This window comes from Sebastes fasciatus, chromosome 3, assembly GCF_043250625.1.
Source record: "Sebastes fasciatus isolate fSebFas1 chromosome 3, fSebFas1.pri, whole genome shotgun sequence".
NCBI lineage: Eukaryota > Metazoa > Chordata > Actinopteri > Perciformes > Sebastidae > Sebastes > Sebastes fasciatus.
In genome coordinates, this window is record NC_133797.1 from 6,298,010 (window position 1) to 6,319,401 (window position 21,392).

Sequence of the window (21,392 nt, forward strand, 5' to 3'; positions counted from 1 at the left end):
CCAGTCATGTGCTTCAATATGCCCCTGACTATAAAGTTGTAGTGTGCATTACACACAGCCAGCTGGATGAAACTGAAGAATCCCTTGTCGCTTTGCAAATAACTCCGGTTTCAGACTCTTAACGTTTCTCATCTATTGCTCCGAGACACTTGGGATAGAACCACTGCTGGTCTCTGGATATTTCCCCTCTGTGCCGCATCAAGGGAAGTCATGAAGTCACCTTTCCGTGTATGAAGCTTTCACTCTTCACTTATAATTCAGCCAACTGTTGCAGCTGCTATAGCTTCAAACTGGCTTCCAAGGCTGCCAGAAGCAAGAAGCAGAGGGGGACGCCAAGCCACTGTGCTGCAGCCACTGGCTGATTTTATGTGCTTTTTTGTGTAATAATCATCCAACATGTCCAAGTGGACCGACAGAAATAATGATTCTGTCGTCGGTTGAATGAGAAGCCCATGTTCTCTAATCACGAATATGTGTATACATATGATGGAATATATGAACTCTGCTGCGGGCACTGCTGCCGTTTCACTCTCAGAAATGCAGTACAATAATCTCCACTGATGCCAGTTTTGTTGTTGCTGTCAACTACCCCGTTAATTCTGGACAAAGGAGGCACACAGGTGAGATTGTCTAGCATCTGCGCCTGATCTCAAACGGGAGTCATAGTTTACAAATTATTAAAAGCCAAGTAAACCTGCATGAATTCATCTATCTATTAATTTATTTCCTTTTGGCCATGGGGGCCAGTCCACAATCTCTAAACAAAACATTGACATTTTATAACCTAATGAAATGTGTTATAAGGTTGATGAACTTGTTAGCCTATTAACACATCCAGCAGGAACAGAGCAACATAAGCTTTTACTTGGAGTTGTGTTTCTGATGAATGTAGTCCAATGTTCACTCTCCATGTAGCCCTTTGGTTGGCACCAACTTCTGAGGGAAATATCTGTCTCTTTAGCTGCTTTATGTTCCACTATGTTCACTTGTTGTTAGCTTTCTGTAGGTGTGTCACTTCGGGCAACCCCTTCTCATCACATTGTTGTTAGAATGTTGATTAGTGCAGCGTTAAGGAAATTGATTTGCAAGTATGCCTTCATTTGCAGAAAACAAATTTCTAGCCCCTTTTATCATTTCAGTTACTTTAGATATCATACAATTTGAAAATAGTGTGAAGCATTCATTAGATAAATATTCCACATTAGATTGTCAGTTCACCCAAATAACAAATAGATGCAAATATAATAAAGTAAAAAAACAATTACATTTGTTAATTTACCCGCAGTGGTATCTAGATAGTTTTAGTTTTATTTTCTTTCTTTTTTCTTAGATATTCTACTCTTAAACTTTCAGGTGAATGGAATTTCATTTTTGTTTTATTTGTAATTGGATTTGATTTGTTTTGTATATAAAAAATATATAAAAAATATATAAATAAAAAAGAAATATATATTAAAAAAAATGTTTTTTGTACGTATGGACATGTTACATCTGCCTACCAAATTTCATACATGTATGTGAAACGTACCGCTAGGGCTACTTCTTTCTAATTTTGCAGGGGGCGCTATTGAACCATTTTGCCATACCCAACCCCAAGACCCCTAAAGTATAAAATATTTTACCACTTCTGATACTTCTGTGTGCCAAGTTTGGTGAGTTTTAAAGCATGTTTAGACCCTCAAAACGGCTAATTCATTTGCATAAATAATAAACACCAGAGTTTCAATAGGGCCTTCGTGGCCCCACTGCTGGTCAGTGCTCAGGCCCTTATAAGTCCATGTTGAGTTGGTTTCACACAGGACAGCGGTCTCTTGGGTGAAAGTCCTGTGTTTGTTTGACCCGTCCATCCTCCCCTCCCACCGTACGTTGACCTTTTCTCTCTTTATACCACATCAGTTTGTGATGACGTCTAATAATCAGGCGGGTGGGTTTACATTGGAGTTAGTTGAAAGAAAAGGGTGCCTCGGTATCAGACGATGGAGGGCCACTGACCAAGCGTTGGTGTTTTAGGAGTTGGGTGTGAGAACAGGTTGCCACAGAAACCAAAGCATTGTTTCTGGAAAGACAAGTTGCTTTTGAGTTTTTAACAACTATTTCTAAACTATCTGAGCACCCCAAACAAAATTCACCTCCTCATTGGAGGGGAGGCAGATATGTCAGACCTCAATATCTTCTAAGCACATACATCTTAAACTATCTGCATGGCAACATACCACTAAGGGTAAGCAAGGTAATATGCGGTTGCAAGACCCCAAAACACACGAGTGGCTCTTTCAGTTTTTTTGTTTTTCCAAAGTCAGTGGTTCCTCTGGGGAAATATGAATGTAAATGTGAATCGACTTTTCCTTTCTTCTGTTTGAGTTCTATTTCTTACGACTTTTGCTTTATGTACCTTTCAAAATTAAAGCTGAAGTGGGAGAGATTGGAGCAAATATGATTAAAAAAAGTTATTTTTATAAAACGTTCGCTATATCGAGACAGTAGTACATGAGACAGGTAACCTGGAAAAAAATCATGTGCCTCCGTGTCCTCTGGTGCTCCTAACGGCATCTGCAAGATTTCACAGACCGGAAGAAAACAAACAGTAAGAGCTGATCTGAGGTCTGCTGTCCAGCTGCCGTCTATGAGAGCCGGCTTTCAATCACTCGCAAACGCTGTGCTGATCAAATATGAATCAATATTCTGTTACTGTAATGCCTATATTTCTCTCCTCAAATGTTTTCAGAATCATCTTGTAGTGTACTGTTTAGCTGTAAAATGAGAACGTTTGTGACCCGGCAGCCTTTGTGAATTCTCCTGAAGGAACGCCAAACTACCGGTCACATGACCGGTGCCCAGCCAATAGGAACGCTCTCTCTCTGAAATGACCTGCCATGAGGAGGTGCAGAAGTCTAGTTTTCTCTCAGAACACTTGAATTGCAATATGTTGAAAGGTTATTATGGAATTTTTGCTCAATGATGCCAAAAATATACTACCTACTGAAGCTTTAACTTTTTTGCAGTGTATTTCTTTATTTATTTTTTACCAATTAAATCCTTTTATATACTGTATATGTGGGACATCTGTATGTGCGCTCTTGCTTACAGTTGTATTAGCTTGTATGTCTGTGACATGACCAATTTGCTGTAGAATACATCGAGCTATTAAAGTGAAATGGAGTAAGTGTGATGTTGGTCATAAATAGGCCTTGTTATCCTGGCTAATAGGCCGTGTGTGTGTGTGTGTGTGTGTGTGTCTAGTTGTGTGACTCTGTGTGTGCGTGTATGAGAGCGAGAGAAAGAAAGAGAGAGAGTTATTGTAGGTAATAAGGTTACTTTTCAATTGCTACCAGGTGTGTGAGTGAGACCGAGACGTGGGAGAATTAGACTCCCAGCCCCCATTCTGCTCCATTTGTTTCAATCTGCTCTGCTTTCCTTCTCTCCTGATTTATTTGTCTTTCCCTCGCACTTTTCTTTCTTTCTTTTCTTGCTTCTTTTCTTTCTTTCTTTTCTTTCTTTCTTTATTCCCTCTTTTATTTTGTTCCAATTTCCAGCTCTCTCTCATTTTCCTATTCCTCCGTCCAACCTCATGTTTGCCCAAGAGAAGGATCATTTACTCAAGGAGGGGTTTGTTTAAATTATACTGATCCGTACAACATGTCTGAGGGGGTGTGAGAGGCGTTGCTCTTATTTTGGCACCACACAGGGTTATTTTCGACAGTAGTTTTACAACGTTTTATGAACTGTTGATTAACCAGGACGGACAAGGACTGTCTGATAAGGATGTGTATATGTACAAGAGAACGAGATGGACTTAAACGCCTGCGTCTTCCGGCAGAGCAAACAAAGCGCAGGACACACTAACATGAGCTATAGCCCCAAATCCCCAGTGAGTAGATAGGGAACAGCTAACAGTTAATATATCAATTTATTCCTCTGGCCAAGTAAGAGGAGGAAGTCAGATATGGGGATGTCGGTTTGGTTTTATTTAAAAAGGGAGTGGGAGGTAGTCATGACTTAAATATCCCCCAGTCTCTTTGGGTCTGTCTTTCACTCCCTCTCAATGTTTCTTTCCACATATGCCATTTTTCAGATGAAGTACAAGAACTAGTAGATCAGCTCAAACTGTTCCAATTTACAGTCAATCATGTTTCGTAGTGTTGGAAAGAAATGAAAGGACTGAGTACATCAACATTATTTACTTATTCCTTTTTACCTCCGCAAAGGCCGAAAGCCTAGGAAGGAAGGGTATGTTTTCACCGGCGTTGGTTTGTTTATTGGTTTGTTTGTTGGTTTGTCCGTTTGGAGGATTACTCCAAAAGTCCGCTTGGATTTGAATTACATTTTTCGGAGGGGTGGGGTGTGGCACAATGAACAATCCATTAGATTTTGGTGACGTTCCGGATCATAATCCAGTTTAGGGAATTTTTTTTGATAACTCCGCTCAGCCTGTGCATTAACACCACAGGCTTTATGACATGCGCAGTGTAACTGATGACGGGTTCATGACGCATCACCCTGCCTCTTTCCTTCTGCCTGCAGAGAGAGGGACAGAGAGAGAGAGCGAGGGGTGGAGGGAGGGGGGGACACCTGTATATTCAGCGTTTTTTCACATTAAACTCTGTGAAATTACAGTTGAGTTCGACCAAAGCACACTCGGTGATTGTTGGAAAGAGTAACGACGGCAGTTTAGGTGAGTTTTACTTTGTTTCTGTCCAGTCTGAATGAAGTGTTTTACGATGCTCCGCTACGTACAGCTGATCTCAACATAAACAAAAATACACGTGGATGATGGCACAAGCTGCACGGAGAGGGGGGGCAATCGTACTCGCGCAGTTTGGTGGAGGTCTGCGCTCTCCGAGTGCCATTCTAGTTTCATTAATCAAATCAGTGTGGGCTGTGATTATTGATAGTAATAAATAAAGAAGTAACTGCGCAACATCAGCTTAGAAGGCTATAGCTATTCTCATTTGTCTAATAACTTAAAGGATATTGATTATGTAAGGGGTAATGCCCGACGGAGGTGTCCATTTGGACGGCGTGGAGGCCAGAACTGTCCAACGTACAGCGGATCTATTAATTCCTGACTATGGACACCTCAAAGAGCATTATCTTGCTTATATCACGGTCACTTGCCAAATAATTTTTTTTTTAAATAAAACCATTCATTTATATTTTCATGCATTTTGCAACCAAAAGTTTTTCACAATATACATTAACTCTGTTTCCCAGTTAACTTTCATTACCATCCCATAAGGTTCTTATGCAATGGAAACGTTGTTCACTGCTCCAGTAAATAGGATGGACCTTAGATACGACTTGGCAACGGGAGATATTTCTAGTCCACTCAGCTCATAGAACCCTTTGGCTCAGCTACAAGCCAGAAAGCTAACGTTATGCTAGCAAGATTCAAAGTCAATAACACTTTGTGCGGTTGAAAAACAGTAAATATAATTTGACGGTATTTTTAACAACAAGACTAGCTCGCTAATCCAGCCATGTCATTTTCCCAAGATCAATATCTAGAGTTTTGCAAACAAATGAGGGGTCGTGTGTACTGTCGGCCGCAGTCAGAAGTAGCTAGTTGAATAGCGAATGAGATGCGAGATGATTACGTATGTAATATCATCAGTTCAGAGGTAAACCTTTTTGTAGTTTGTGTGTTACAGTCACCACACTGTGGTGTTCAGAGAATGAGGCACTGAAGGACTAGTATAAACTCAGTTTTGTACTTGTAGATAACATATTCAGATGTTTCTATAGCCAGGGGATTAATTTAGAAAGGTGAACAGCTTCACTTGAACTACTTAGTAGGTGTACATTGTACTTTCTCAAAGGCCAGGATACGTTTTCCTCCAGCAAGAAGTGTGCCAAGAAAAGTGCTTTTGATAAGTATTAAATACAAGAACCTTCATCTGCCGAGCTGAATAGGAGGCTGGATCGACATTGATAAATACTATCCATTAATCATTTTCTATCTAATCGTGATTTATCGTTTTGTGTTAACCCTTTTGTCATCTCACTCTCCAACAAGTCATTGTTACCTCCGTCAAGGCTGGAGGCCTATGAAGGAGGTTATGATTTCACCGGCGTTGGTTTGTTTGTTGGTTTGTCGATAAGTCCGTTTGGAGGATTGCTCCAAAGTCCGTGATGGATCTGAATGAAATTTTTTGGAGAGGTTGGGTGTGGCACAATGAACACTCAATTAGATTTTGGTGGTGATCCAGGGGGGGGCAGCGACAAACATGAAACCTGCCTTGGCGGAGGTCTGCGTCCACACTGGAAACGTCAGGAGCGCGTGGCCGCTGCGTTACCTGTTGTTTTTTATTTGGGCGTCTGTGTTAACAGGTTAGAGCAGCCACACTGCCCGCGTGTCAGCTGCGTCTCTTCCAGAGATTCGAGGTCTTGCCTATTTTTAACGCGAGCCGCGTGTGGTTCACAGTAACAACAGACAGTGAAAGTGATCTATTGACAGTATATTGACATCATACCAGCAAGATTACTACAGTTTCAATGTGTAGACATCTGTAAAATATGTCAAAGACAGTGAAGGTGATCTATTGACTGTTTATTGACATCATACCAGCAACATTACAACACTTTCGATCTCTATATCTGTAGAAAATGTTATGGAAATTAAAAAAGTGAAGACTTATTTTTAAATCTTCCTGCTTTCATTTTAAAATAAAAGCCCTCAAGCGTTTTTTTCTGTGAACAGAACTCCTTAATTTTTTAACACAAGGCTTTTATTCTGAAATATTTGCAGGACAGTGTTGTGGAACATGCAGTGACTTGCACGGTTCCATGAGTGAATATAGTACGGGGTTTTAATTGTGGATTATTTCTATTATTTACAATTACCACACGTTTTTAACCTTTCTCTGTCTAAAATAAATATAAATTATTATGTATAATGAAATGAAATGGCCATTATGAAAGACAAACTCTATGTAGAAAGGAAGGGCTGACAGCAGCAGCAGCAGAAACGCAGCAGACATGCAGCAGAAATGCAGCTGGTGTGAACACCCGACGCGTCAATCACGCAGCCGCCACACGCTCCTTACGTTCCCAGTGTGAACGAGGCGTTACTTTCTCTCCCATTTTCTTACTGAGATAGCCTTTATTTCAAGCTCTGGGCCTTTTGTTAGATACCATATCAGTTTTAACTCCAACTCTCTACTACAACAAAACAGATGTGTTTTTAGCAAAATCTCCATAAAACATATCAGCAGGTTATAGGCTTCCAATTATAACAATTATTATTAACTCCCAATGTGATTCCAGGAGCAGCACTTGACCTTACATGTAACATGTTATTAATTAGCGCACTGCTGTCACATAACCATAACCACACAACCATAACATAACCTTCACTTGGTGCTTTATGAAAGATGATTGGGGGCTTGAATAAATATTAATGGATGCACCACATACAACAGCCTGTACAAGGCTTTATTTAAGATGTTATGAATATATTTCCATAGAGCACAACACTTTCCTTTCAACATTTCTATTTGATTTGGTTTTTGTCATGGTTTCCAGTGTTTGAGTCTGTGTATGCAATGTGCATGTGCTGTAGAGAGCCTACTTCCTAACCAATCCATTTTCCCCTTTCATGAAGTGTCCCCCTCAACATTCTCCCAAGCAAGAATAATGGAGGCAAAGTTCCTGTGTGCGTCTTTACACACGCAAGTGTATATTTTCATACACAGAACATTATTAACCTGTATTCCTGTAGGAGGCTGTGTTCAGAACACGGTAAAATCGAGCAACAGGCCCGGACTGGCCATCAGGAGCACCGGGTGAATTCCTGGTGGCCTGGTCAACTGATTGGCCCAGAGTGCCAGGCCAGTGTTAAAAATGCTAAATGTAATGGGTAAATCAAAGTCAAATAACACAAGGCAGACAGTCACTCCCCCCGCCTGCTTTAACCTGATGGTATAATCTATTCCTGTCCTCACTGATTGGTCGCACATGCATGTACGCATCAACACAATGTTCATTCAGTGTGTGGAGTACACGTGGTTGAGCGTGGAGAAAAACTGGACATGCAGCGCATGTGACAGAGAGAATGAAAGAATGAGAAAAGGTGAAGCTGAGAGGGAGCAGGAGGGCCAATACTCACCGGTACGCTGCATCGGCACTTGGTGTACTGTGACTTTTTCTATGTTACGTTATTATTTAAACATGGACCAGGATGTTTTTTATAACCTTAATCAAGTAGTTTTGTTGCCTAAATCTAACCAAATTGTTCCACAATGTTAACCATGTGGCATGGTTTCTGCCAGTGTGATAAGAGGCTGATATGAAACATAATTCGCACTTGAAATTGGAGAATCTGGCAATATCAGCATTTTGTGTGTCTCTCAAGTGACAATAATTCAAAATTAAGGCCTTTTTTACTCCTTATTGTTACTTGTTTAAGCTCTGCAGAAAATACTTCAGAGCCATACAGTGCAATCACAACTGCATTGAAAAAAAATGGCACTTTCTTCACCCCAAAGGCAAACTATTCTACTTCATATTTCATTTTTCACTAGCAAGGACCACACCACAACAATGTGATTTTAATGGTGAAATGAAATGAGGAAGTATTGGATGTTGAGGAGAGATGAATGGGTGGGAGGAAGGGGATGAACCTGGGGGGAGGAAGTTGTCCGTTTAGGCCATTCTGGGATGGATGTGTTGAAGGCCGAGCAGGAGGAGACTCGGTCTGGGGGATCCGTCACCCAAGTCAGCTACAGGCCCCAGACAGTATCTGGAAGAAGATAGATGGGATAGCTGTGACCAGGATTGAATAAGAGGGGATGAAAGAAGGGAAGAGAGAGCTGCTGTGCCTCAAGGTTGGTGGTTCGATCCCCAGCTCCTACAGTCTGCATGTCGTAGTGTTCTTGAGTGAGACACTGAACCCCAAGTTGCTCCCCGGGCATTTTACAGCAGCCCTGCTCCTAAATTTTAGAGAGTCCTTGCAGTGAAGAAGAGCTGATTTGTTATTCCACATCGTCTCATAAATATTCAAAACGGTAAACAGGCTCACACAAATTCATTTGGTTTGAGAACTATATTGAGAGTTAATAAGTTGAAATTTGTCCTCGGAGTAATGTCATGAGAGAGAAAATTAATCTTTCATGGAAATTAGTTAAACAGTTGCACCCTAAAAGTTTAGGGCACAAATGGATGCTCAGTTCAGTATCACTTTCAGCCTTGTATTTGCCCTCTCAGCTGATCTTATGTGTGCAGAAATCAACAGCACAAAAACAGAAGTTCCTACTGCTGATAGTGTACTATTACAGTAGAAGATGAATCGAATTAAAGCCACATTTTTTTGTAATTCTATAGAGCAAATGAAGTCATGCAATAGTACAAAATAGTTAACTTAAGGGGGAAAAAAATGATGCAAGGGTACAATGAATAATTCATGCACTCAAATTACCAAAAATGTTACTCCTCGATACCCGCCGGGGCTCCGTATGTTCTTGCCTGCACTAGCTAATCACGGGAGCTGTTCAATGTGACATTTAAAGTTGTGTTACACCTGTTCAGTTTAAGTCATGACTAATTTTCACCTGTTTCCTCACGAGCACTTTGCTGAAGAGACCAGGATCACTAACACCTAGGAGTATGGGTTCCTTATACGCTATAGTATGCAGGATTTTCGAATGTTGTGTTTACAAACAGGAAGCGACATAGTATGCCTTTAATGGCCGCTTACATCATGACCTTTATAGAGTGTGACCACATTCAGAAAAAATATCATTGCACTATATAAGAAACTGCAGTTCATTGTAAGACAATACATTTTGTTCAATGGCACCCACAGGACCACACTGATTGTATGTGATTCTAATAAAAATGCAGTTCCAGATATGAATCTGAGGCCAGTCTCTAGGTATTTGTGGTTCCCTGCTGGTAATAGACTCTGGGTCCAGGCATAGCACACACAAATTAGGACTGTGTTTTTCTTTCGGAAACACAACTTCCCTGTTGGGAGCTGTGTTGCGATTGCTTATCAACTAGCACAGAGCCTGCTTCAGCTCCTTGTGTACCGGCGGGGGGTCCGCGTGCGTGCACATGTGTCTGTGTACACACCCACACCACAACCACCTCCGCCAACACTGGCCCCGTCTGGCCTCGCAGGTGGTCTCAGAATCACAGTCGCACTATACACACTCCGTTGTGTATGTGGATGGTATCTCCTCACCTCATCTCACCTGTTTCTCATCTCTCTCTGTCCATCCATGCATCAGTCCCTCTCCTTTCTTTCATCCATCCCTCCTTCTCCGGTTGTTGCAGTATCAAAATGTTTTAACGAATAAGGTTAGCTTTCATTCTGAGGATGTGGTTCTTTTTCTTATGAATACCTCATGAATTAATGTTTTGAATACAGGATTGTTAATACTTTAAAGAATTTAAGTACTTTCTCTCTCTTAACCACGTACTTTTTCTCCTCCCATTGTCCAACAATATGGAACAAAGTTATACCCAAAGCAGACCAAAGGGAATCCCAAACCCTATGTGCCTGAATTCATTTTTAAAGTTAAGACATCTAATTTGAAAGGGAAACAAGGACAGTAAGACCCAGTCCGAACAGAGCTGGGAGTGATAGACCCGATCCAAAATGGGTTCCAGTTTTGGGTCCCTGATATTAGGAGCCAGGTGGACCCTCTAATTAAGACAACACAACAAATGCCGTAGAGGTGGTCTTAAGAACCGCAGATGTTTCCTATCTTGTGGAAGAGAATGCAAATGCCCCAAAACAACATTTATTTATGTTCGAGTGACAAAGCCCTCTATAGTAGTTGTAGGACTTTTGACTGTTGTAGACTAAAGGGGGAAGTAGTATGGCGTTATTATAAATACACAAAGTCAGCAGAGGCAGGAGGTGGAGGGATGGCTAAACAAAGCGTTGGACTTTAACACGGGAGACTGCAGTTCATTTACTACCGGCAGTCAACCTTGATTTCTTTGTACCACAACTGTTGTTCTTCCCTAACCTTAATAACAACATTATAAGTATTGTAACCATAATGACAAAGGCCCCGAACCTTAACTAAGCACTTACTTTAACCCAAACCATGATCTTCCCCTAAACTTAACCAAGTTGTTTTCGTGATTAAATCTAACCCGACCTTAACCATGGAGGTGTCAGGTTATTAAACAGGTTTTTCTAAAGCTTGGCCCACACAGGGAACGTCAGCAGCGCGTGGCGGCTGCAGAACCCTCTTCTAGAGATTCGAGGTCTCGCCTATTTTTACCATGAGCCGTTTGGTTCACAGCAAGAATAAACAGTGAAAGTGATGTATTGACCATACATTGACATCATATCAGCAACATTACTACAGCGTCAATCAATGTCTGTATCTGTAGAATATGTCATGGACATGAAACAAATCAACACGTCCTGCTTTAATTCAAAATAAAAGCCCTGAAGTGTATTGATTGTTTTTTTTTCTTTGGACATACAGTAATTCCTTCATTTGTTAACATGAGGCTTTTATTCTGGACAGTATTGTAGATAATGCAGTGACTTGCAGTGCTCCATGATTGAATAAAGTACGGGGTTTAAATTGTGGACTATTACTATTATTTACAAATTAACACACGCTTCTTAACGTTTTTCTGACTAAAATAAATATAAATTACATTTATAATGAAATAAATGGCCATTCTGAAAGGCAAACTCTGTGTTGAGGAAAGGGCTGGCAGCAGCATCCCAGTAGCAGAAACGCTGCCAGTGTGGACAACTAACGCGTGGGATACGCAGCAGTTCAGCGAGGCAGCCGCCACGCAGTATAGCCTAAGCGTAAACAGTGAAATGTAACGATTTTTGCAAGGCACTGACACATGATGTCCTGATGATGCAGGTGTCAGATCAGAAAACATTTCTACAGTATGTGTCGTCCTGAAGGGAAGTTACAATCACAATATATTTTTTGTCATTTCATTTAAAGAACTCTGTGTGGAAACAAAACTGTACCAAAACAAAAGTATTTTTTATGATGACGTATGGAGGAGGTGTGTTTGAACCTGGAAGGATTAAAAACACATTAGGCTTTTATTTATCGATTTCTCCTGTGTTTTTAATTCTACAACTCATTCGATATTTGATCTAAAAATCATAATCTTAAATCATGGATTGGATTATGGATTTCTTAACAACCAGACCAGAGTATCTGAGTAAATAGTGTTAGCAGCCCCACTGGCTCTCATCAGGGTTGTGTGCTACTTCCACTCCTTTTTATATATTGTGTTAATGATTGTACAGAGGAAAGCACATCCTGAAAAATGCTGATGATACTTCTGTTCTGAGTGTACTTCAGGACAGGTAACAGCTGTTCCAGATGAGTTTACTGATAGGTGTCAGGATCATAACTAAAAATAGAAACACCAGTAAAACCAAGGCTGTGGTCATTATCCCCTCTTCTAACCACAATCAAAGATCCGAGGATTGACACCGTGAAGAGGTTACTGATTACAAATTCATCACTTTACATGGCAACATTTCAAGTCTATCTGAAACAGCCTTGCTTTTACAGGAATATTGACTTTCTGTGCCAAAATTATGATTTTAAGGTAGACAGGAAAAATGATTTACTGAAGTATTTTTCTGAATCAGTGCTCTCTTGGAATATAAAGTGCAAAGTTTCTTGTTTATTTTTTTCTTGAGATGATAGCTTCAGCTGCAAGGAATAAAAAGTAAGAGATAAAATGTATTTATACTTTGTGCGATGAAGGTTACACTTTCACCACTGTTGTCCACCAGCCCTCTGCCTCTGTTTGTTTTTTATGCATTTACATATTTATACATATACAGTATGCACTTGACTTATATTGTATTGGCTTATATTGTGTTCCAATATAATATAATATAATAATAATGCTGCAAAACAAGTTTCCCGTGAATTAAAATTAAGTAGTAACCAAAATGCAAGCAACGGGAACTAAAATAAGCCGTGAATACATACTGTAGATAATTGAGGTTTAAGCTGTCGATTGGTTGAATCATTATTTTACAAGAAACAAATGCAGAGATATGAATTAATGGGAAATAAATAAAAAAATACAAGTAAAATTTTATGTTTTTGTATACAAATTTCATTTTAGCACAGAGCAGCAATTATACCTGACTGCCCAACACGTTCTCATCCTATAACTCTGTGTCACTTTTCGATCACGGTAAGCATGTGCTTAATGTTGTGAATTAAAACAAATAAAAATACTTGCTTGGCAATAAAACCATTATAGTGGTTGTATAGAAACACAGGAAACAAAGAGCGGTGTCCTGGATGGAAGCCTTGTGTATGTTGAACCCATCGACCTCCCCTCCCACCCGCCCTGTGTGTCATTTTGCTCTATGAACTAAGTCACCACACTCCTGGCGCACTTTCGCACGAGTGTTTAATATTGACGGGGATGGGTTTACATTGTAGTTTATGGAAAGTCGAGTGCATCTCATACCGACGCTAAGGGGTGCCTTTTGCATCGGTACGGCCGTAGCAAAGGGTCTGAATTTGCCGCCCTGAGGCTGGACCGCCACATTACTTAGCTGACACTTTGACTGGTACATGTTTACTGTGTGCCAAGCAATTTGAGCTGATTTTAGTTTTTGGAGGGATCTGAACACTTGTCTGGTCAATAACAAATATTGGGGCGTAGAAATTATGATATTTTATATACTGGAAACATTTCAAGATCTGTAACAAAACGGTGTCTTTCATTTACTGTTTTCTTTCAAATACATCTGAGGAAAATATACAGCAGTATACAGCAAGATATTAATCCTATTCGAGGTCCACAGGTGGACACTCAAATGTGAATTGCCTTGCTGTGAATAGCCTGGCAATATAGCCGAATGAAATGAGCAATATTGCAAATGACAATGACTCTGAAGGCTTCAGCTGCTTCTCTTCCATTTAGTGCAAAATGGCTGCCTAGTGGGAGACAAGATGGCATGGAATAGGGTTGGACAGGGGGACATTTATAGGCCATAGGGGGTCAATGCTTCGAACTTCATTCAGTGACCGAGACACAATGTGCCACCTGCAGAGTGAGTGGAGGCCGTGGAATAATACTAGACCAGAGAAGAGCTGCGGAACCGGGGGGGTTTGCATCTGTGACCCAAAATGGCCGACTGCAGAGAGGCTCTGGCATGAAATGACATTTGTCAGAGAGACACTGGCTGGCTGTGTAGGGGGTCAAACTGTGGAACTCCTACAGTGGATGGATTATACTGAAGAAAAACAAAATAATGTATAGCTTTACCACAGACAAGTATATACCATGTTTCAGGACTACGTCATGTAACACGACACTGCGATGCTGCCTTCGGTAATAACCATCAGAACATAGTCACAGTTGAAAGCAAAGACTTAGGACGCATTCATATTCATACTATCTTATTCAGCTGTCAAGACACCAGCGATATGGGTTGCCTCTAATCTCTTTGTACACACCGAACACATTAATTCAGGTTTCATAGCAAACAAGGAAGTGCGATTGATTTTCTTTTTTCTAAATATAAATTCTTCTGTCCTTCACAAAATGGATTAATTAGGAAGTCATAGAAATCAGTCTACTAGGATAGCTTCTTTTTTTCCACCTGTTCTCACAAGAAATATCATCATTTGTACAAAATGTTTTAGTCATTGTGTTTCCAAAAACTGTGAACAACGTGGACTCACTTTGTTTTACATGAAAGGAAGGGCAACCCTGACCAAAGTTATTACCTAATGCCAAACAAAATAACCATTGTATTTAAAATTACAATAGAAGACTGTAGTATTGTTATGAAAAAAGATATAGGTCATTTTGTATGTGATATTACATGAATATTGGTGATTTCTACCGTACTGTTCAAGATGAATTTGGTGGCACAAAATGGCTGAATAAGAAAAGAGAAGTCACTCATATGGAGCAACATAACACACAAAGACTGAGTTGTGGAGGATGAGACATCACACAATATCCAACCCTGTCTCCTACAAAATGGCGTTCCCATACAACATTCTCAGTTATGCTTCTCCCAGATTACGGTCACAGTTTTAAACACGTGATTCACATTGTAAAATGAAACAAAACAAAATGAAGGAAAGCAACAAAATGACTTGGTTAGTTTGAGTAAAAACACATAATGGTTTGGCTTAAAATGACTGTTTGTTATGTTATTTAAAACGTGACTTTTAGTTTCACACTGGACACGAACAGCGGTTTCCTGGGTGAAAGTGTTTGTTTGACCCATCCACCACCCCGACTTCCTCCCTACGCGATCATTAGAAATGTATTTGTGATACGTCAAAAACAAATGTAATCTGCGACAAAATACGTCTCCCTCGAAACGTAATTCACGACGCAGTCTCGTTGTCGGGGAACGTAATTTTTTAGGAGACGTGGCTGATATTATCATAACATGCTCATTATGAGCGTCAGGCTATTTTAGCAGTACCTTACCTCTCTCGCGGTACATGAACTGGCTGCCCCAGGGACGACACTCTGCCATGGAACAGAATCAGACAGAGAGACACTGCTCGTCCATGGGGGGTCGAGCAGAGCTGGGTTTCCCCGCGGAGCCTGTGCGCTGCCTACTGAGTTTCCCATGACCGTTCATTTTGTAAGGGCTTGGAAACATGATGGCTCACGAAGGCGGAGGCACAATACACATAACAAAGCACACCGAGAGAAGACGGTACAGTGAAGCACTGCTTTCAGCCGACCTTGCCTCACTCTTCACGTCATCTGCGCTTTGTCGAACCACTCGTCCTTTCATAACCTGTGGATGGGAAGCTTTTGTTCTTACCCTTCAGTCCATCTTCCACTCTTCAGTTTCCAAAGAAACTAAGCAATTTTACTGGCAGGAGAGGTGAAGGCCTGTTTTATCCAGACCAATCCAGTTAGGTTTTTGCATGCGGGGAATGTGATTTACTGATTGAAGAGAAATGGAGGAAACTATATTTGCTTCGCTTTCTCTTGGCTTTTAATAAACATAAACGTACTGGCCCTTGCATGATTGTTTTAGGGAGTCATTATTTTGTAAATCACGTTTCTGATCCTTCAACTCACATTTGTTGTCATCTCTTTCTCTACCCACCCTTTTTTCTATCCTCCAGATTGGTATCTGCAAAGAGTATTTCTTTTCAACATAAGAGGACAATAATCAAGGACAAAGACACACTGCCCGACTTCACAAGGTCAAAACACACCGGTAAGATTTTCATTTTTGTTGAGCTTTGAATACATTTTTTTAACCCATAAATATTAACATCTCAGATAGAAAACTGTGGTGGAATTGTTTGGTTTTCAGTTAATTGCATTAGGAGTTGAACTGAAATAAAAACACACAGTGGAACGCTGACTCTGGAGTTCACAGTCAGAGTTCAGTGTCAAAGGCACAACATCACCGTGATGCTATTAGTTAATGTAATTACACAGATGAGCACAAAATCGAGCATCAGTGGAGTTTACTCAACACAACATCAAAAAAGGAATAAAATGGACAGTGCGTCATCTCACCACACGACAGGCACACACACACACACACACACACACACAAACACACGACGAGCCTTTAATAGCCTAGCATCAATGGAAACTTTTAAGGTCATGACTCACAAGTAACATCTTGAGGAGACTGAGGCGGATAATTGTGACAATTACAGTCATTTGGAGCTTTCTTTACTTCTTGTAATCCAGATTCATTCACTCCTCTTTACTTTGAAGTCATTTTACTTGATTTTCTTACTAAAACATTAAAAAACATTTGTTTTTTTACAATGACTTGTGTTACAACATTAGCTCCTACCAGAGTACATATTTTGCTGTGAATCGCTGCATCTGCTGTTGGTAGATTGGTTCTCTGCAAGATGTCAGGATTGGATTGGGTGCTGTGATGGTCATGCGTAATTCGCCTTCTGAGCCCTTTGCTTATTACAGGAAATGATGTCAGTAGACAGGGGTGTGACCTCGTTGCACATATGCATGTTCATTGGCTGTCCAATGTTGCCATGGGAAAGCCCCAGTGCCTGGGATGAACACATTTCAACATGGGTTTGCCTTTTAGGAGCTCATACAACAGCATGGCTTCATTGGAGTCCACACTCGGTGAGTAACCAATTAAAAGGCTGCCTGCAGAGGCAGGTCAGCCAATCGGCTTCATGGCAGTTTGGATAGCTAACCCAATCACAAAGCAGATTTTTTTACTCAGCCCACATGTACTACGTAAAACAAATTACGGTTGGCTTTATTTGGTTTCAGTTGACTGGATTGGTGGTTCTGTTAAACAGGCAAGGGGCATGCTGGGTAGCATGGCGGAGCAGGGAACAGCGGAACATGCCTCACACTCTTCTGACAGTCACAGGCCGCACTTGACGGTGAAAGATTATAGGTCTGGCCCCCTGTGGAAGATAAAATAAGAGGCCAGTCATTCAAGAAGACATGCTTAAAAATACAGAGTAGCTGTGGGTGAGTTATTTATATATCAGTGATTAAAAGCCAATCAAATTCCTTTACTTCATAAATCAACTATTTCTAAAAAAAGTCAGTAAAATCCACATGGGATGGAATACACAACCTTTTATAGAGCAAATTATTGAAAAAAAGAAAAGAAAAGAAATTGAGACCAAATTACATCAATTAATTTGTTTGAAGCAAAAGTACAAACAATAATTGATGTTACTCCACTGATTAGTGGAGTAGTTAGTCCATTGATTTTATTGTATTTTAAATGTAATAGTATCAATGTACATTAATAACTGTGTAACAATATTATCATAAGTTTACCATAATTGTAAATCAACATGTTTCTGAGTGACCCAGTGATTGATCAGTGTGCTAAACATTAAATAGTGAAAGCGATAAGATATACAAATTTGGTCACTCACACAGCACTCACTACACATATGGCAAGGTAGTGTGCACAAATACACCTGCATAACAGGCATACACATACAAATATTCAGATGCTATTACATACATACATACATACACACATACATACATTTTACAAAATTAAAGTCCTGTTCTTAAGTGACATGTAATAATACAAATCACAGTAATAACACATAGCAGTCATCTATTTAGTGTCAACTTAAAAGAGTTATCCATGACTTATATGATCTTGTGCAAGTAATCATAAATGCCTATATTTGTGACTGGTATTGTTTATATTTTTTATGTGTACATATTATACATGTTCTTATCTACCTTAAAATAGTAATGTATACTGACAAATTACACTAAAACATTTTTTTTCTAGTAGTTGCACTGCAACTACATGGTCATTTCTTTCAAGTTCTTACCATAAGCAAATGTCATCACTAAAACAGTGCTAAACTAATCTTTTCGATATTTTGAATCTTTTCCAATGTAACTTTTAAGTGACACGAAGAGCAGAGAAATCCGAAAGTATGCTTACACTGATCAGCCATAACATTAGGACCACTGACAAGTGAAGTGAATAACATTGATTATCTCGTTACAATGGCACCTGGCAGTGGGGGGGATTAGACAGCAAGTGAACATGTTGATCTTTGAACTTTGTGTTGGAAGCAGAAAAAATGGGCAAGCGTAAGGATGTGAGTGACTTTGACAAGGGCCAAATAGTGATGGCTAGACGACGGGGTCAGAGCATCTCCAGAACTGCAGCTCTTGTGGGATGTTCCCGGTCTGCAGTGGTCAGGACCTACCAAAAGTGGTCCAAGGAAGGAAAACCGTTGAACCGGTGACAGGGTCACCCGAGGCTCATTGATGCATGTGGGGAGCGAAGGCTGACCCGTGTTATCCGATCCAATAGAAGAGCTACCGGAGCTCAAATTGCTGAAAAAGTCAATGCTGGTTCTGATAGAAAGGTGTCAGAACGCACGGTGCATCGCAGTTTGTTGCGTATGGGGCTGCGTAGCCGCACACCGGTCAGGGTGCCCGTGCTGTCCTAATGTTATGGCTGATCGGTGTATAATGCTGTGCTTTCCAGAGTATCAACTTGAGTTCTTCATATTGAAAGAGCCGTTCCTAAAAGGTATGTGGAATCTATACACAAGGATAAGAAGTGAGAGAACAGAAAGCAAGAGAGAGAATAGAAGTTTTTGACAGTCATCCCCACCAACAACCAAGGGTGGTGTGTATCCACGCTGTCCTATTTTTCACTCCTCACTCCGGGTATGGTATCACACTGTGCATACTCTATGTGTGTATGCTTCCGTGTGTGTTTGTGTACATGCTCGTACATATGCTGTTTGACTTGAAATTACAAAGCGTGCATTGCACACAGGTCTATCGTAGGTGTGTGTTGCACACAGGTCTATAATAGGCGTGTATAGCATATGTGCTGGGGGGATGTATATATCTTTGTGTGTGTGTGGTTGTGTGTGTGTGTGTGTGTGTCGGAACCCCCACTGGTGCTTATTTGCCATCTCTATGACAGAGCATACAGCTGCATCTCAAGACAAACTAGGCCAACAGCAGCTCTGTGGAGATGGAGCTGCTGACATTTGGCACCTGTTATCCAAACCTCTGAAGACTTTGTTATATCAGAAACTCTCAGGTGTGAAGAACTCTCTGTGTTCCTTTTTTCCTGACCTGGGTTTCTTTCTTCTCTACTTATTTCCTCCCTCTCTTGTCCAAATAGCACAACATGCAGGCTATGCATTTATGTTAGGCGATGAGAATCAACTGAGAAACATGTCTAAGTGTTGAAGCCAATGTCAAAGATTACCAATACTGTAAATGCTGACTCTGATTGACTGACTTATGTTTTGTACCGCTCCGTTCTCAGAATGAACAAAATATATTAAAGCAACTGTAAGATATCACTAAAGTAACAGCAAAGCTGCTGTATTTTTCTGCCGTGGTCAGAGGCATCATGTTTTTGGGTTGTCCGTACATACATTTTATATGTATCGTCTGACCCATTGTCGTGAAATTATTATCTTAGGAACGCCTTGAGGTTTCTGTTTGGTACTATTAACCAGCTTGTAAACACCGCTCTACCTGCCATTCCCATCTCATCTCCTAACGGATGTGAAAAATTAGTGTCTTATTTTGTCGGCAAGATCGATGGTCTGAGGTCCAAATGACGTGTCGTATCATTGCTATGCCGATGATACACAGATCTATTTCTCAAAAAAACAATAACCGGAATCAACTGTCCTCCCTCCATGATTTCTTAGCTGTGACCAAAGACTGGATCGCTCTCAACTTTCTCCACTTAAATCCTGATAAAACTGAAATAATTTTAATAGGACCCGGAAATTTTGCAACTGTTGTTGCTCAGTTTATTGGCCCATTACGTTCTAATATCAGTCCTACTACTACGAATCTGGGTATCATCTTTGACCGGTATATGACTTTTGACCATCATGTCACTAAACTTGTCCGGTCCTGTTTTCTCCAGCTAAGAAACATTGCAAAAATTAGATGCATCTTGTCTTCCACGGATCTTGAACTATTAATTAACACTTTAATTTTCTCCCGTTTAAACTATTGTAATTCCCTCTATACCTGCCTCAGTCAATTTGCTGTAAATCGACTATAGTTGGCTCAAAATGCAGCTGCTAGGTTATTAACCAGAACTAGCCTTCGGTCTCACATCGCCCTTGTTCTGGCATCCCTCCATTGGCTTAATGTAAAATTCAGAATAAACTATAAGATCGGGCCTTTTCTGTCTAAGCTCTATCCCTCTGGAATCCCCTCCCCCAATCTATCAGAGCTGTTCAATCTTTGGACTGCTTTCAGTGGCTTCTAAAAAAAACATATTTATAGGCAAGCCTTTTTATAGGCCTCATCCACTTATGTTTTTGTTTGTTTTAGTTTGGTCTGTCTCTCATTGTTTCTGTGTTTCATATTGTAATTATGCTTTGGTTTCTCTCATTGTTCAATGCTTTATTTGTGTGTGAAGCACTTTGTAACGGTGTGTTTTAAAAGGTGCTATATAAATAAAGCTTTACTTGCTAACTTACTTACTTACCTCAAAAAATATTTTTTTGGCCATAACTCAAGAATTAATATGCTAATTACGAATTATTTTACACAAATGTCTTAACAGGATAAAATGATTATGTGATGACATTATGGACAGACATGGATGTAAACTTAAACTTGACTGTTTGGCGGAGTCACACAACTGCGAGTTGGTAATTACATTTTTACTGTATTTGTAGTTTATTCAATTGTAGTTTTATTTTTCAATCCAAGGTAGCTCTGACAGTATAGATATATGATTGAATGTGCATGCTGCTCCACAGCTTACTCATTTACAACACTCTAGCCTACTGTATTTTGGTGGGAGGACCTTATTACCCATCTTAAAAAAAAAACAAACTGATTTATAAATGCTTTTTAGGTGATCCAAACTGCATTCTATGACCGGAATACCTGGCTTAGATGTTACCACTTTATTACCATAACACCTGAAAGTGGGAGGACAA

General features: G+C 40.2%; 1 long non-coding RNA gene across 1 annotated transcript in view; it reads left to right on the forward strand.

The window, feature by feature from the left end:
- LOC141763844 (uncharacterized) overlaps positions 1 to 16,177 on the forward strand; it is a 172,740-nt gene extending 156,563 nt beyond the window's left edge. Inside the window, exon 3 of the long non-coding RNA XR_012593182.1 lies at positions 16,083 to 16,177. This is a non-coding gene — a long non-coding RNA (uncharacterized LOC141763844). The remainder of the gene's footprint in view (positions 1 to 16,082) is intronic.
- The last annotated feature ends 5,215 nt before the right edge of the window (positions 16,178 to 21,392 follow it).